General features: G+C 46.9%; 1 long non-coding RNA gene across 1 annotated transcript in view; it reads left to right on the top strand.

Moving 5' to 3' along the window:
• Positions 1-410: 410 nt before the first annotated feature.
• Positions 411-18,665, top strand: part of LOC119955053 — an 86,747-nt gene continuing 68,492 nt past the window's right edge. The window contains exon 1 of the long non-coding RNA XR_005458374.1: positions 411-470. This is a non-coding gene — a long non-coding RNA (uncharacterized LOC119955053). The remainder of the gene's footprint in view (positions 471-18,665) is intronic.

Raw genomic sequence — 18,665 nt, 5'->3', positions numbered from 1 at the left:
CCTTGCAGTCCATGTGGTGTCGGTGCTGTTTGGTCACAAGCCCCAGGATATTGGGCTCGGCGATGATGAAGGAATGGTGATATATGGCAATTGGAGGTAGTGGTGACATGCCTGCCCCTGTCCTTCTCAACGGTAGTCACGCAGCAAAGGTGTTGTTGAGTTAACTTGGTGAATTGCTGGGTTGCATCCAAATGTTAACACAATGACAGAAGCAATGAGAAATTTCACACACTCAGTTCAGGAGGGGGGGGGGGGGGATTCTCCGCTGCCGTGCACATGCGCGGACTCCCAACCGGAGGTGCAGTGCCCGTATCCGCAGCTGAAGCTGCGAGAGTCACTCCGGGGCCCTGCCAGCTCCCTGCAGGTGGGTGCATGGCTGCTAATATTTTTAAGGAATCTCCAGAGTAAAACTCCAGCGTTTTTACGCCGGCGTGGGGGACATAGCTCCATTTTGGAGAATTCTGCCCCAGGTAAGTTAAAATTCTCAAGGTTGACCTTAGAACCTTAGAACCTTAGAACAGTACAGCACAGAACAGGCCCTTCGGCCCTCGATGTTGTGCCGAGCCATGATCACCCTACTCAAACCCACGTATCCACCCTATACCCCCAACAACCCCCCCCCCTTAACCTTACTTTTTAGGACACTAAAAATTGGTAGATTTTTGTTACGAAAAGGGTATCGAGTAAAAAGGAGGAAAGCACATTTCTTCCTGGGGTTGTGAAAATGAAAATCGCTTATTGTCACAAGTAGGCTTCAAATGAAGTTTTTAAAAAGAAAGATTTGACAGTCCTGCAGTTACCATGTAATCCTCCCTTGAGTGGGTTGAATCAAAAACCTTTAACATTCATTCACTGGGGCTGGTTCAGCACAGTTGGCTAAACAGCTGGATTGTAATGCAGAACAAGGCCAGCAGCGCAGGTTCAATTCCCATACCAGCCTCCCCAAACAGGTGCTGGAATGTGGTGACTTTTCACAGTAACTTCATTGAAGCCTACTTGCGACAATAAGGGATTACTATTATTAAGTGTGATTCTTATACCACTATTAAATTAAATGGCAATGTAGCATGGTTTCCCCGCAGACTTTGAGGTGATCAGACTAGGCCTATCGTCATGGCAACGAAACGTCTCGCGCGCTTTAACTTTTGGAAGTAGGATGCTTTTGTCTTTGTACTATTTGGCTGCATGGACCTGCCGACATCATTATCAAGACTGCCGTTTCAATAAGTCATGTCTGGTTTCGCTGGCACTGCCCATACAAACGTTGGTGGAATACGGATATAATGGGGTGGCACGGTGCTGCTTCACGCTGCTGAAGACCCGGGTTCGATCCCGGCCCCGGGTCACTGTTTGTGTGGAGTTTGCAAATTCTCCCCATGTGTGCGTGGGTCTCACCCCCACAAACCCAAAAACATGTAGTGTGGGTAAATTGCTGCTTTAATGGAAAAAAAAGAATTGGGTACTTTATAAAAATGAACAATAAAAGAATACGGACATCATTCTGCAATGTCGACACAATTAAAACAAAAGCAGAGATGCGCATATCTGTTCTTATTATCCCAGGGAGCTGATATCAAATGACCAATTCCTAATCTCCTCGACCTCTACCTCAGCCACACAGGCTTGTTATTGTTCTCTCACCTTATCAGCAAGAGTCTGCTTTGTTGCTTTTTATTTCCCAGAATGCTGTGAGTCACCCAGTAGGCCAAGAGCCAGATTATCACAAGAGCCTTTTGACTTGCTTTCCACAGGCCGGGTTTAATGAAGAAACTGGTCCACCATTGATCAACATCCTAAGTGGTGGATAGATGGAGTTTGCCGATCAACCACAAAATAGAATGATATAAATGGAGGGGTTGAATGATCTACTCTTGTTGTTACATTTCTGACTTTTACAGCAACCCTTTAAGTAAATAATGTTGGAGCAAATCTCAATCCAGCGCTTTCCTACCACAAAACCTCGTTCAGCGTTGATTTAGCACCGAGATGGCCGTATCACTCGGTCAACCAGAGGGTCAGGCCGGCGTTTTAGGAAAGTTATGTCGGAAGCGAAAAGGAAAGGAATAGCTCTTCTGGATTTGAGATCGGACAATGAGGCTGGTTTTCCGAAGCACTGAGTCCATTCTGTACCTGGGCTGAGTGCTTGTTGCCATTAATTGGAAAGTGTTCCATTCCTCAACAACGAAGGTGGTCTCACAAAAGACCGCCCCCCCCCCCCCCCCCCCCCACAAAGAAAAAACAGGCAAAAGAAGTACACTTTCATCACAATGTCTCGGCTTTCCAAGACTGACTCTCGAAGAAACATTAACTCCTAAGACTACTGATTCAGTTAAATCTCACCCTTCCCCATATGCCTCCATGCTCAGTCGAACTGCGGGCAGCACGACAGCACAAGTGGACAGCACTATGGCTTCACAGCGCCAGGGTCCCAGGTTCGATTCCCGGCTTGGGTCACTGTCTGTATGGAGTCTGCATGTTCTCCCCGTGTCTATGTGGGTTTCCTCCGGCTGCTCCGGTTTCTTCCCATAAGCCCCAAAAGACATGCTGTTAGGTAATTTGGACATTCTGAATTCTCCCTCTGTGTACCTGAACAGGTGCTGGAATGTGGCAACTAGGGGCTTTTCACAGCAACTTCATTACACTGTTAATGTAAGCCTGTTAATGTAAGAGGAACTGTTAGATTCGGTTACCACTCCCTGCTGAGTTCTCTATCACAATGGACGACTGTCGTCCAGTCGTATTCCCGTCGTTATTGCTGTGTTCTCGATCCCGGACACAATGCCAACTATAGGCACAGACACCTTGGTGTCCATTTCTGAGAAGCTATCTACATATTGATCAGATTTGGAAAGCCTATCATCAGATTGATCAGGTTCTGCGACCAAATATTCTCATTAATCACCTCTCCTCTCATTGATGAAATTCTGATACCCAATCCTCAGATTAATCTGATTCCATTACCTTATTCTCACATAGATCAGATTCCAATATTTTCCCCTCACATTGATCCGATTCTGATTCCCAACCCTCACATTGATCAGACTCCGATTCCCAATCCTCGCTTTAATCAGATTCTGATATCCAATCCTCACATTGATCAGGTTCAGATTCCCAATCCTCACATTGATCCGATTCCGATTCCCAATCCTCACATTGATCTGATTCCGATACCCAATCCTCATATTGATCAGATTCTGATTCCCAATCCTCACATTGATCAGATTCCGATATCCAATCCTCACATTGATCAGGTTCTGATTCCCAATCCTCACATTGATCAGATTCCGATACCCAATCCTCATATTGATCTGATTCTGGTTCCCAATCTTCACATTGATCAGAGACTGATTCACAATCCTCACATTGATCTGATTCTGATTCCCAATTCTCTCATTGATCAGAGACTGATTCCCAATCCTCACATTGACATGATTCTGATTCCAGTCCTCACATTGATCTGATTCCGATACCCAATCCTCATGTTGATCAGGTTCTGATTCCCAATCCTCACATTGATCAGATTCCGATACCCAATCCTCATATTGATCAGATTCCGATACCCAATCCTCATATTGATCAGATTCTGATTCCCAATCCTCACATTGATCAGATTCAAATTCCCAGTCCTCACATTGATCAGGTTCCGATACCCAATCCTCACATTGATCTGATTCCGATACCCAATCCTCATGTTGATCAGTTTCCGATATCCAATCCTCACATTGATCAGATTCCGATATCCAGTCCTCACATTGATCAGATTGCGATACCCAAACTGCATATTGATCAGATTCTGAAACCCAATCCTCACATTGGTCAGATTCTGATTTCCAATCCTCGTATTGATCGGATTACGATTCCCAATCCTCACATTGATCAGATTCCGAAACCCAATCCTCACAATGATCAGATTCTGATTCCCAATCCTCATATTGATCAGGTTCTGATTCCCAATCCTCACATTTATCAGATTCCGATTCCCAATCCTCACATTGATCAGATTCTGATTCCCAATCCTCACATTGATCAGGTTCTGATTCCCAACCCTCACATAGATCAGATTCCGGTATCCAGTCCTCACATTGATCTGATTCTGATTCCAATCCTCACATTGATCAGATTCTGATACCCAATCCTCATGTGGATCAGTTTCCGATATCCAATCCTCACATTGATCAGATTCCGATATCCAATCCTCACATTGATCAGATTCTGATATCCAATCCTCATATTGATCTGATTCCGATTCCCAATCCTCACATTGATCTGATTGCAATACCCAATCCTCATATTGATCAGATTCTAATTCCCAATCCTCACATTGATCAGGTTCTGATTCCCAATCCTCACATTGATCAGATTCCGATACCCAATCCTCATAGTGATCTGATTCTGATTCCCAATCCTCACATTGATCAGAGACTGATTCACAATCCTCACATTGATCTGATTCTGATTCCCAATTCTCACATTGATCAGAGACTGATTCACAATCCTCACATTGATCAGGTTCTGATTCCCAATCCTCACATTGATCAGAGACTGATTCCCAATCCACATATTGATCAGATTCCGATTCCCAATTCTCACATTGATCTGATTCCGATTCCCAATCCTCACATTGATCAGATTCCGATATCCAATCCTCACATTGATCAGATTCCGATATCCAATCCTCATATTGATCAGATTCTGATTCCCAATCCTCACATTGATCAGATTCCGATATCTAATCCTCAGATCGATCAGATTCCGATACTTAATCCTCGCATTGATCAGATTCAGATTCCCAATCCTCGCATTGATCAGATTCAGATTCCCAATCCTCATATTGACCAGATTCCAATATCCAATCCTCACATTGATGAGTCTGATTCCCAATCCTGATATTGATCAGGTTCCGATACACAATCCTCGCATTGATCAGATTCAGATACCCAATCCTGACATTGATCAGGTTCCGATTCCCAATCCTCACATTGATCAGATTCCGATACCCAATCCTCACATTGATCCGAGTCTGATTCCCAATCCTCACATTGATCAGATTCAGATTCCCAATCCTCACATTGATCAGATTGTGATTCCCAATCCTGATATTGATCAGGTTCCGATACACAATCCTCGCATTGATCAGATTCAGATACCCAATCCTGACATTGATCAGGTTCCGATTCCAAATCCTCACATTGATCAGATTCCGATACCCAATCCTCACATTGATCCGAGTCTGATTCCCAATCCTCACATTGATCAGATTCAGATTCCCAATCCTTACATTGATCAGATTGTGATTCCCTATCCTCACATTGATCTGATTGTGATTTCCAATCCTCACATTGATCCGATTCTGATTCCTAATCCTCACATTGATCAGTATTTGATACGCAATCGTCACGTAGATACATTGATCCATAGATCGGAGCAGGAGAAGGCCTTTTGGTCCTTCGAGCCTGGTCCACCATTCATCACGATCATGGCTGGTCATCCAACTCAATAGCCTAACCCTGCTTTCTCCCCATAGCCTTTTATCCCATTCTCCCCAAGTGCTGTATCTAGCCGCCTCGTGAATATACTCAATAATTTAGCATCAACTACTTCCTGTAGTAATAAATTCCACAGGCTCACCACTCTTTGGGTGAAGAAGTATCTCCTCATCTCTGTCCAAAATGGTTTACCCTGAATCATCAGACTGTGACCCCTGGGTCTGGACAGACCCATCATTGGTAACACCTTCCCTGCATCTACCCTGTCTGGTCCATGGGCAGCACGATTACACAAGTGGACAGCACTGTGGCTTCGCAGCGCCAGTCCCAAGTTCGATTTCCCCGCTGGGTCACTGTCTGTGCGGAGTCTGCACGTTCTCCCCGTGACTGTGTGGTTTCCTCCGGGTGCTCTGGTTTCCTCCCACAGTCCAAAGACTTGCAGGTTAGGTGGATTGGCCATGATAAATTGCCCTTAGTGGCCAAAAAGGATAGGAGGGGTTATTGGGTTACGGAGATAGGGTGGAAGTGAGGGCTTAAGTGAGTCCGTGCAGACTCAACAGGCCGAATGGCCTCCTTCTGCACTGTATGTTCTATGTCCTGTTAGAATTTTATAAGTATCTACAAGATACCCCCTCATTCTTCTGAACTCCGGCAAGAACAATCGCAACCTAGTCAATCTCTCCTCATATGACAGTCCCGCCATCCCTGGAATCAGTCTGGTAAACCATCGCTGCACTCCCGCGAGAGCAAGAACATCCTTCCTCAGAGAAGGAGATCAAACTGCGCACAATACTCCAGGTGTGGCCTCACCAAGGCCCTGTACAACTGCAGTAACACATCCCTGCTTTTATACTCGAAACCTCTTGCAATGAAGGCCAACATACCATTAGCCTTCTTTACCGCCAACTGCACCTTCAGCGACTGATGCACAACCCAGGTCCCGCTGCACACTCCCCTTTCCCAATTTACTTCCATTCAGGTAGTAATCTGCCTTCCTGTTTTTGCTTCCAAAGTGAATAACCTCACACTTATCTAAATTATACTGCATCTGCCATTGACTTGCCCACTCGGCCAACTGTCCAGATCATGCTGTAGGACCCCTGCATCCTCGTCACCCTTCCACCTAACTTGGTATCATCTGCAAACTTTGAGATGTTACATTTTATTCCCTCATCCAAAGGGCAGCACGGTAGCATTGGGCAGCACAGTAGCATTGGGCAGAACGGTAGCATTGTGGATAGCACAATTGCTTCACAGCTCCAGGGTCCCAGGTTCGATTCCGGCTTGGGTCACTGTCTGTGTGGAGTCTGTACATCCTCCCCGTGTGTGCGTGGATTTCCTCCGGGTGCTCCGGTTTCCTCCCACAGTCCAAAGATGTGCAGGTTAGGTGGATTGGCCCTGGATAAATTGCCCTTAGTGTCCAAAATTGCACTGTGTTGGGTGGGGTTACTGGGTTATGGGGATAGGGTGGGGGTGTTGACTTTGGGTAGGGTGCTCTTTCCAAGAGATGGAGGCTGTTCGTGTCTCTGGTTACGGATCTGTTTGTTGCCAGCAGGTAGGGAGAGTGTGAGTATGGGGGAGTATGGGGGAGTGGGGGAAGGAGGGATAGGATGGGGAGGGAGGGTACCATGGGAGTTTCACAGAGGCGTGGGATAGCCACAATGGGAAATCCCATTGGAAGTTGGTGTGAACGTAAAATCCCAGTGCCGGCGAGGGCGTGCCACACAGGAAAATGTGGCCGGTGGACCGGAGAATCCCGCTCATTATTTTTTTTAAAATTTGCATCTCCTTGCCTGTAACTTGGTAAACATGCTGGTTGTCTAATGGATGGTGTTGCGACCTTAGCTTGACGAACTCTTCAGACTCGATCCTGTCTTCGACTTGAATACCCTCGGCTCCGTTCTTGAACACTCCATCCAGCTCAATCTCACACCTTCCTCCATCTGGAACAAAGTTGAAAAAGCCATTCGACAACTGGAAAACTACAAAGCCTCAGGAGAAGATAAAATTTCTGCCCCGAATTCTGAAACTGGCCTCTGACGTGGCTGCACAATCTCATGTCCAGCATCTGGGAATAGGGGTGCGTGCTGGGGGAGGAGGGCATGGTATCAGGGATGCTGTGGAAGCGACTGTATTCGCAAAGGGAAGCAAGTCTGATCGCGATAACTACAGAACAATCTCCTTGTTGTCTGCCGTAGGGAAGATCATTGCAAGAGTCCTCCTCAACTGTCTCCTCCTAATGTCGGATAAATTCCAACCAAAGACATGGTGTGGTTTTCCCCAAACGAGAGGCACTACAGATATTACTTTCATTGCACAGCAAGGAGCAGCAACACTTGCAATATATGACCTTTTCCACCTGGTAAATACCTTTGACTCGGTCAATGGTATGGAGCATCCGTCTCAAATTTGGCTGCACTCGGAAATTTGTCACCAACATTTGTCTGCTCCATAAATACATGCAAACTGCGACCTTCACCATCAAAATGACCACGGTGCCTTTGTCAGTGATGTGGTGACCTCTGTATGTGCATGTACATAAGGGGTTAATGTGTAATCAGTAGCACCACATGATCACTCGAGGGCCGGACCAACAGGGGTAGAAAAAGCAACCACATTGTGTGTGTGTCTCTCTCTCTCTCTTGGGTGCACTGTGACCAGGGCAGTATCAGATTAGTTCAGATGGCTAGTGGAGTTACGTATAGTTACTGTAGTTAGATCTTGTTAACCTTATCACTAGTATCAAAGTTAAAGTAAATAACTCACGTAATTATTGTTATAGTTCCTCAATAAACCTTTTGTTACTACTGAACGAGTTTGAGTCTTCTTCATCGAGATTCAGAAGACCTCATCATTAACCAAGGAGTGAGTAGCACATGTTACCTACCACACAGGTAACAAAACAAGTGAAGACTGGGGTCAAGCGGCGTTAGTCGCTGCACCAACTGTCTTCTCCATTTTCTTCATGTCTGCACCTTACCTCGAGTAAATTTCCTGTAGGCATGGAGATGGTTTACAGGAGAGATGGGAGAATGTTCAACATCCGCCACCTCTAGTCCTAACTCAAAATCACTCCACCTGCAGCCATTAAGCTTCGGAATGCAGATAATGGCTGTGTCATTTGGGTGTCCTGGCACATGGATCAAATCATAAACATTTTGCAGCGAGTGATTAGGATGGCAAATTAAATGTTTTAGTTTCTTGTGAGGGGAGTGGATGTAAAGATAGGCATGTTTTGCAGCAGTTGTACAGGGCATTGGCGACACTACATCTGGAGTAGGAGGTCTTGTGGCACAGTGGGTAGCATCCCTGCCACTGATCCAGGACCTCCAGTTCAAGTCCCACCCCAGAACCTGATGGCTAAAGAAGGTGTGGTCATAACGCAGCCAAAGAAGTTTAATGTGTCAACCAGCAATATCCTTCCAAACTCACCAATGGTGACGGTTAGAATGGGAGGGACTCCTGCTCAACCATATTTAATAATAATAATCTTTATTGTCACAAGTAAGCTTACATAAACACTGCAATGACGTTACTGTGAAAAGCCCTTAGTCGCCACATTCTGGCGCCTGTTCGGGTACACAGAGGGAGAATTCATGATGTCCATTTCACCTAACAGCACGTCTTTTGGGACCTGTGGGAGGAAACCGGAGCACCCGGAGGAAACCCATGCAGACACGGGGAGAACGTGCAGACTCCGCACAGACAGTGATCCAAGCCGGGAATCGAACCTGGGGCCCTGACACTGTGAAGCAACCGTGCTAGCCACTGTGCTACCGTGCTTCCCTTCACATTTGTCGTGAAGTGGTGACCCCTCACACTATAAGCCCCTTGTGACAGACTAGCAACCTGTTTCTGAAATTATCAGCTATGGAAACAAACGAAAGTCTGCCTTAGTGCATATTGTGGTTTTACTCCTTTCCACGAAATAACTGGAGGGGTCTCAGATCGAGAACAATTGTTTATTGGTCAACACACCGGGAGAGCCCAACTTCAGAGATAAACCTCCGGAGCTGACTCTGCCAGCGTACATCATCAGGCGGCATTTATACAAAATATGGTTACATATGTCAGAATATTGTTTACATTGGATCATGTCTGCTTTAAATCTTACATTAAACAAGCTATGCGCACCCAGGCAGAGTCAGTGTTATTTACCCTTCAGTTGTCTACGAATTTGTCCCAAATCTTCCTACTTGGTCCCAGACTCCATAGATGTGTCTGGTCGTAGGTCGAGATCGGAAAACATGTTTGTTACTTTTTACACTGATCGCTGCAGATTGTGACTTAGAACAAGCTGTTAAGGTCACTGGAACTGGGACATGCTTGACCCTTATATCGACTGCTGTAGATGGTGCCAGCTTTTAGCTGACATCTTTATGTAAATTGCTTTAACATACTGTACTACACGATAAAATCCTTTAGAATAAGTGCTAACTGTCCCAATAGATTATTGTTAATAAATCCAAATCATTCATGTTCCCACAACAATCCACCTCCAGGTGCGGGAAGAGAATTGGAAATGAACATTTGGTCAGTGGACAGTTTGGTCTTCTTACCTAAGAATGGACATAATTACATTGGAAACAGCTCAGAGAAGATTCACTTGACTGAGTCCTGCGATGCGTCTTATGAGGAAAGTTTGAACAGGTCAGCCTGTATCAATTAGTAAGAAGTCTTACAACACCAGGTTAAAGTCCAACAGGTTTGTTTCAAACACGAGCTTTCGGAGCACGGCTCCTTCTTCAGGTGAATGGAAAGGCTTGTTCCAGAAATGTTTATATAGACACAGTCAGAGATGCCCCGGAATGCGAGCACCTGCAGGCAATCAAATCATCAAAGATGCAGAGAGAGAGGTAACTCCAGGTTAAAGAGGTGTGAATTGTCCCAAGCCAGTTCAGTCGGTAGGCCTCTGCAAGTCCAGGCTTGTTGGTGGGGGCCGAATGTAATGCGACATGAATCCCAGATCCCGGTTGAGTCCGCATTCATGCGTGCGGAACTTAGCTATAAGTTTTTGCTCAGCAATTTTGCGTTGTCGCGTCTCCTGAAGGCCTCCTTGTAGAATGCTGACCCGGAGATCAGAGGCTGAATGTCCTTGACTGCTGAAGTGTTCCCCAACTGGAAGGTAACAGTCCTGCCTGTTGATAGTCGCACGATGCCCGTTTATTCGTTGTCGCAGTGTCTGCATGGTCTCGCCAATGTACCACGCTTCGGGACATCCTTTCCTGCAGCGTATGAGGTAGACTACATTGGTCGAGTCGCACGAGTATGCGCCGCGTACCTGGTGGGTGGTGTTTCCACGTGTAATGGTGGTGTCCATGTCGATGATCTGGCATGTCTTGCAGAGATTACCCTGCCAGGGTTTTGTGGTGTTGTGGTTGCTGTTCTGAAGGCTGGGTAATTTGCTGCAAACAATGGTTTGTTTGAGGTTGCGCGGTTGTTTGAAGGCCAGTAGTGGGGGTGTGGGGATGACCTTGGCAAGATGTCCATCCTCGCTGATGATGTGTTGGAGGCTGCGAAGAAGATGTCGTAGTTTCTCCGCCCCAGGAAAGTACTGGACGACGAAGGGTACTCTGTCAGTGGTGTCCCGTGTTTGTCTTCTGAGGAGGTCGGTGCGGTTTTTTGCTGTGGCGCGGTGGAACTGTCGATCAATGAGTCGAGCGCCATATCCCGTTCGTACGAGGGCATCTTTCAGCATCTGTAGGTGTCTGTTGCGCTCCTCCTTGTCTGAGCAGATCCTGTGTATACGGAGGGCTTGTCCATAGGGGATGGCTTCTTTAATGTGTTTCGGGTGAAAGCTGGAGAAGTGGAGCATCGTGAGATTATCTGTGGGCTTGCGGTAAAGCGAGGTGCTGAGGTGACCGTCCTTGATGGAGACGAGTGTGTCCAAGAATGGAACTGAATTTGGAGAATAGTCCATGGTGAGTTTGATGGTGGGATGGAACTTATTGATGTCATCGTGTAGTCGTTTCAGTGATGTCTCGCCGTGGGTCCAAAGGAAAAAAATGTCATCGATGTATCTGGTGTATAGCATCGGTTGAAAGTCCTGTGTGGTGAGGAAGTCCTGTTCAAACTTGTGCATGAAGATGTTGGCATATTGAGGTGCAAATTTGGTCCCCATGGCTGTTCCGTGCGTCTGGATGAAGAATTTGTTGTCGAAGGTGAAGACGTTGTGGTCTAGAATGAAACGGATGAGTTGCAGAATTGCGTCTGGAGATTGGCAGTTGTCGGTGTTGAGGACTGAGGCTGTTGCAGCAATGCCGTCGTCATGGGGGATGCTGGTGTAGAGTGCCGAGACATCCATTGTGACGAGGAATGTTCCTGGTTCAACTGGTCCATGGGTGCTGAGTTTCTGTAGGAAGTCCGTCGTGTCGCGACAGAAGCTGGGTGTACCTTGTACGATGGGTTTCAAGATGCCCTCGATGTAGCCAGAGAGGTTCTCACACAGGGTCCCATTGCCTGAAACGATAGGACGGCCTGGTGTGTTGGCCTTGTGTATTTTCGGGAGGCAGTAGAGATCTCCAATGCGGGGATTACGTGGGATGAGAGCACGTAGGGTGTTCTGAAGGTCTGGATCTAAGGCAGGGGTGGGCAAACTTTTCCGTGCAAGGGCCACATTCAAAAATTCACAATTCACAAAGGGCCGCATAGTATATTAAGTAAAATAATTACTTCACCCGGTTATGATTCTGGGCGCCTCATATAGAACATAGAACAGTACAGCACAGAACAGGCCCTTCGGCCCTCGACGTTGTGCCGAGCAATGATCACCCTACTCAAGTCAATGTATCCACCCTATACCAGTAAGTAACCCAACAGCCCGCCTCCATTAACCTTAAAAAAAATTTAAAAAAAAAAAAAAATTAAAAAAAAAAATTTTTTTTTTTTTTTTTTTTGAATGACTTGGCGGGCCGCAGAAATACCTTTGGCGGGCCGCATGCGGCCCGCGGGCCGTAGTTTGCCCACCCCTGATCTAAGGTCTTGATCAGTCTGCTGAGTTGGCGGATGTGTTCCTTGGTTGGATCTGCGGGTAACTGCAACCTGGAAACCAAGAGAGAGGCCATATTCTCAACTTGCGCTCAGGACACAGCAGACCAGCTGCGGAACACCGCCAAACAGATGAGACAGCAATACTATGCCACCTACATGCACACCAAGAACAGGAAGCTTGAGAAACTTGGCATCACCACCAGCAGCAATCAAGCTTCTCCCGGTACAACAGTCGAAAACAATACAGGGAAATCCATTGTCAACTTGTCAGACTACACCCTTCAACCAGACGAAATCGAAGTCCTCAGCAGAGGGCTCAATTTCTGCACCACCACCAAAATTGACCCCATCAGTCTCGCGGCAGATACGGAGGAATTCATCAGGCGAATGAGGCTCCGGGAATTCTTCCACAGACCCCAAGAGGCCGACAGCGAACCCAGGGACACGACCAATGAACCGGAACAGCAGACCGCGAGATCTGCAGTGCAGCAACCGAAAAGGAAAGAGTCAAATTGGACCCCTCCGGAAGGCCGCTGCCCTAGACTCGACATGTATGCTCAAGCCGTCAGAAGTCGTGTCAATGCCAGATTCATCACTCGCAATCACAAGGCAGCCTCAAACGTCACCCAAGCACAACGCAACGCCATCCGCACTCTCAAGACCAACCGCAACATCGTCATCAAACCAGCAGACAAAGGAGGGGCCACCGTCATAATGAACAGAACAGACTACTGCAAAGAAGTATACCGACAACTCGACAACCAGGAACACGACAGGCAGTTACCCGCAGATCCAACCAGGAACACATCCGCCAACTCAGCAGACTGATCAAGACCTTAGATCCAGACCTTCAGAACACCCTACGTGCTCTCATCCCACGTAATCCCCGCATTGGAGATCTCTACTGCCTCCCGAAAATACACAAGGCCAACACACCAGGCCGTCCTATCGTTTCAGGCAATGGGACCCTGTGTGAGAACCTCTCTGGCCACATCGAGGGCATCTTGAAACCCATCATACAAGGTACACCCAGCTTCTGTCGCGACACGACGGACTTCCTACAGAAACTCAGCACCCATGGACCAGTTGAACCAGGAACATTCCTCGTCACAATGGATGTCTCGGCACTCTACACCAGCATCCCCCATGACGACGGCATTGCTGCAACAGCCTCAGTCCTCAACACCGACAACTGCCAATCTCCAGACGCAATTCTGCAACTCATCCGTTTCATTCTAGACCACAACGTCTTCACCTTCGACAACAAATTCTTCATCCAGACGCACGGAACAGCCATGGGGACCAAATTTGCACCTCAATATGCCAACATCTTCATGCACAAGTTTGAACAGGACTTCCTCACCACACAGGACTTTCAACCGATGCTATACACCAGATACATCGATGACATTTTTTTCCTTTGGACCCACGGCGAGACATCACTGAAACGACTACACGATGACATCAATAAGTTCCATCCCACCATCAAACTCACCATGGACTATTCTCCAAATTCAGTTCCATTCTTGGACACACTCGTCTCCATCAAGGACGGTCACCTCAGCACCTCGCTTTACCGCAAGCCCACAGATAATCTCACGATGCTCCACTTCTCCAGCTTTCACCCGAAACACATTAAAGAAGCCATCCCCTATGGACAAGCCCTCCGTATACACAGGATCTGCTCAGACAAGGAGGAGCGCAACAGACACCTACAGATGCTGAAAGATGCCCTCGTACGAACGGGATATGGCGCTCGACTCATTGATCGACAGTTCCACCGCGCCACAGCAAAAAACCGCACCGACTTCCTCAGAAGACAAACACGGGACACCACTGACAGAGTACCCTTCGTCGTCCAGTACTTTCCTGGGGCGGAGAAACTACAACATCTTCTTCGCAGCCTCCAACACATCATCAGCGAGGATGGACATCTTGCCAAGGTCATCCCCACACCCCCACTACTGGCCTTCAAACAACCGCGCAACCTCAAACAAACCATTGTTTGCAGCAAATTACCCAGCCTTCAGAACAGCAACCACAACACCACAAAACCCTGGCAGGGTAATCTCTGCAAGACATGCCAGATCATCGACATGGACACCACCATTACACGTGGAAACACCACCCACCAGGTACGCGGCGCATACTCGTGCGACTCGACCAATGTAGTCTACCTCATACGCTGCAGGAAAGGATGTCCCGAAGCGTGGTACATTGGCGAGACCATGCAGACACTGCGACAACGAATAAACGGGCATCGTGCGACTATCAACAGGCAGGACTGTTCCCTTCCAGTTGGGGAACACTTCAGCAGTCAAGGACATTCAGCCTCTGATCTCCGGGTCAGCATTCTACAAGGAGGCCTTCAGGAGACGCGACAACGCAAAATTGCTGAGCAAAAACTTATAGCTAAGTTCCGCACGCATGAATGCGGACTCAACCGGGATCTGGGATTCATGTCGCATTACATTCGGCCCCCACCAACAAGCCTGGACTTGCAGAGGCCTACCGACTGAACTGGCTTGGGACAATTCACACCTCTTTAACCTGGAGTTACCTCTCTCTCTGCATCTTTGATGATTTGATTGCCTGCAGGTGCTCGCATTCCGGGGCATCTCTGACTGTGTCTATATAAACATTTCTGGAACAAGCCTTTCCATTCACCTGAAGAAGGAGCCGTGCTCCGAAAGCTCGTGTTTGAAACAAACCTGTTGGACTTTAACCTGGTGTTGTAAGACTTCTTACTGTGCTCACCCCAGTCCAACGCCGGCATCTCCACATCATGTATCAATTAGAGTTTAGAAGAATGAGAGGTCATCTTATTGAAACATAAGATTCTGAGGGGACTTGACAGGGTGGATGCTGAATAATGTTTCCCCTTGTGGGAGAGACCAGAACTAGGGGGACACAGTTTAAAAATAAGGAGCCTCCCTTTTAAGATGATGGAATATTGCGCACAATTCTGGTCACCACACTACCAGAAGGTTGTGGAGGCTTTGGAGAGGGTGCAGAGGAGGTTTACCAGGATATTGCCTGGTCTGGAACTATGCAGAGGCTGAATAGACTCAAACTGTTTTCATTAGAAAGACGGAGGTTGAGGGGTGATCTGATAGAGGTCTACAAAATTATGAGGGGCATGGATAGTGGATGGGTCAGCACCCTTTCCCAAGGTGGGGGTCAGTCACAAGGAGCTATAGGTTGAAAATCCGTGGGGCAAAGTTTAGAGGAGATGTGTGGTAGGGGGTGGGAAAGTAGAGTTGAAGCCGGAGGTCAGCCACGATTGTATTGAATGGCCAAGTAGGCTCAATGGGCTATGTGGTGTACCTCTGCTCTTGACTCCCATGTTCTTGTAGGTTTGGAAAACTTACAGCAGACCCTTCAAAGCACTGGAGATGTTGACAGCGGTGTCTTCGCAAGATGCTCCATATCTGTGACAAGAAAGGCAGTCCAACAGCATTCCCCCCTACCTTGCTGACACACCTGGCATCATAGCATTAATCACTCAAAACTAGCTCTACTGGGTGGCACACATCATTCGTATGCCTGATACCAGACATCCGATGGAATCTCTCCAGGGGGAGCTCAGGCCTGGCAAAGGAGTGATGCACTATCAATAATCACTACAAAGACGAGAGTAGTGAATAATCGAGGCTTTATTGAGCAAAGATGTGTGGCCTCCTGTACCTGCTTCCAGAATGGGAGCAGCACTGGCGAGCACACACATTTATACGCCGCCTACTGACCCTAACCCTACCACACATCTCCACTAAACTTTGCCCCACGGATTTTCAACCTATAGCTCCTTGTGACTGACCCCTCACTACATCTAATATAGAGGTACTACATCTAATATACAGTTAGTGGTGACTACCACAAGGAGATCAATGAAAATGCTTTAGAGGTGTCCTCAAGTGTCAACCTCCATCCGGAGGTTTAAGCCCAAGTTATGTACCATACGGACTTCTAAATCCCTCATCATTCCTCCATCATTTGGAACTCCGTCCCTAACAGGACTGTGGGTGCACCTACACCAGGAAGGTCACAAAGATGGGTTCTTGCCATCTGCACAGACATCAGTCAGTCACCAAAATCTGTTGCCATGGCAACACCAAGTGCCACGAAAATGATACTCCCGGGGGAGGAACATCACTCAAATGAACAACCCGTGATACCACGTGTGTGTACCACTAAGAGACCTGCACAATTTAACAACTATGTGTGCAATGCATGTGTAGAAACTGACTAGAATACCAAACAGCTTGTTCTTCACATTAAACAGCATGGCAACAGTTGTAACTTTGATAAATCACAGTTACACCTTCTACTGTATGCAAATTTGAATTTTGTTTGGTAGGGAAACGGGCATGTTTGTGTGTCTTTGTTCTTTCTGAAAAGGGTGATGCTTGGGTTTTGAAACGTAATCGTTACGACATGTCCTATCACAGAATCACTAAAGTGCAGAATGAGACCAATCGGCCCATCGAGCTGCACTGACCCTCTGAAAGAGCACTCTACCCAGGTCCAGTGCCCCGCCCAATCCCCGTAACATAAACTGCAGAACCCGGGGCATGAAGGGGAAATTTTAACAAGGCCAATCTACCTAACCTGCACATCTTTGAAATGTGGGAGGAAACCGGAGCATCCGGAGGAAACCCACGAAGACTTGGGGAGAACGCGCAAACTCCACACAGACAGTAACCCTAGGCCATAATCAAACCCGGGTGAGGCAGCAATGCTAACTATTGTGCCACCGTGTTGCCCTCGAAGGCTACCTGGCTTTCTGTAGTCATGTGACTGCTTCCATGAGCCCATGTCACATTCAGTTTAATAAAGAAACGACACTGGAAAGACTCACGTATTTAAACTTGGAACAATTCCCTCTGGTTTCCCTCTTTCTAATCATCATGGGTGCTGGTTTAGCATAGTTGGCTAAACAGCTGGCTTGTAACGCAGAACAAGGCCCGCAGCGCGGGTTCAATTCCTGTACCAGCCTCCCTGAACAGGCGGCGGAATGTGGCGACTAGGGGCTTCTCACAGTAACTCCATTGTGACAATAAGCTATTATTATTAAATACATTAACCTTTACCTTCTTTGCTCGAGGGAACACAGGCCTAGTCTATACATTCAACCACTAACCCATTGAGTAACCCTAGACTGCATTGTTATTAGGTGCTGTACCTTGCTCATCACTTTCATCAGAGTGCTGAAAATTTGGGCCTACTATGTTTGGATGTGGTGGACAGGAATGTTTGCACACTTCTGTCTAGCAGTGCATTGCCACCATATGAACAAAGATGGTTTTGGTGCTTGTTCACCAGCACTGCTTAATAAATATTTTTATTAACGTAAACATTTTTACACTGCACAAGAAATGATTGAAATGGTTATAATTTACACATTGTTCCTTTTCGGCGCCCCCCCTCCCTCCCGCCCTCTCCCCACCCACCCCCCCTTATCCCATCCCTGGTGCTGTAAAGCAACAGTGCTAACAACTGTGCTACGGTGCCTCTAAGGGCCTCGGCGAGTGTTACAGTAGGTCAGTCTATGGCAGAGCCTCAAGGAGAAAGAGAGAATGAGTGGCTGCTCAGTCATTTCATGGAAATTAGGCCCAACACTGGGAGGGGTGAGAATTGGGCTTCTGCTGAGGATTGTGTCCAATGCACCCGAATCCCAAATCTGGGAATTACAAATTCCGAAGAACTGTTGGGAGACGGTAACCGAGGTGCAGTTTAATTGTAATCATTTGGATCTCTCCTTGCCAAACAGAAAGAAAATGACTATTTGAAGCAGAACATGTTATGTATGCAAACCCCTGCTGCTGCTGCTGCACTGTATTTGAAGATACAATAATGATTAGTTTCTAAACCGTCTCATATATAGTTGACAATTTCAGTAATGGAGACATTTATTGGAATATAAATTGACTTATTCTGCAGTCGAAAGAAACAAGGAACTAATACTTTAAGAAACTAAGCATGCTGCCAGTGACTATACTGCAAAAACACATTTTCTAAGTTTGTGACAGAAGCCATTTTAACCTCATTATTTCAGATTTGTTGCTTGCTGAATGGAACATGAAGATGTCCTGCAATTCTGTGCTCCTACAAGGGGAAAATCTCCAATAAGTTGGTTGCCAATAAAGTTAACCTCATTCTTCTCACACTAGAGTAACACACAATGGCTCA

This window comes from Scyliorhinus canicula, chromosome 20 (assembly GCF_902713615.1).
Source record: "Scyliorhinus canicula chromosome 20, sScyCan1.1, whole genome shotgun sequence".
Classification (NCBI taxonomy): Eukaryota; Metazoa; Chordata; class Chondrichthyes; order Carcharhiniformes; family Scyliorhinidae; genus Scyliorhinus; species Scyliorhinus canicula.
Note: the sequence above shows the minus strand (reverse complement) of the source record. Positions and strands in the feature narration are given on the sequence as shown.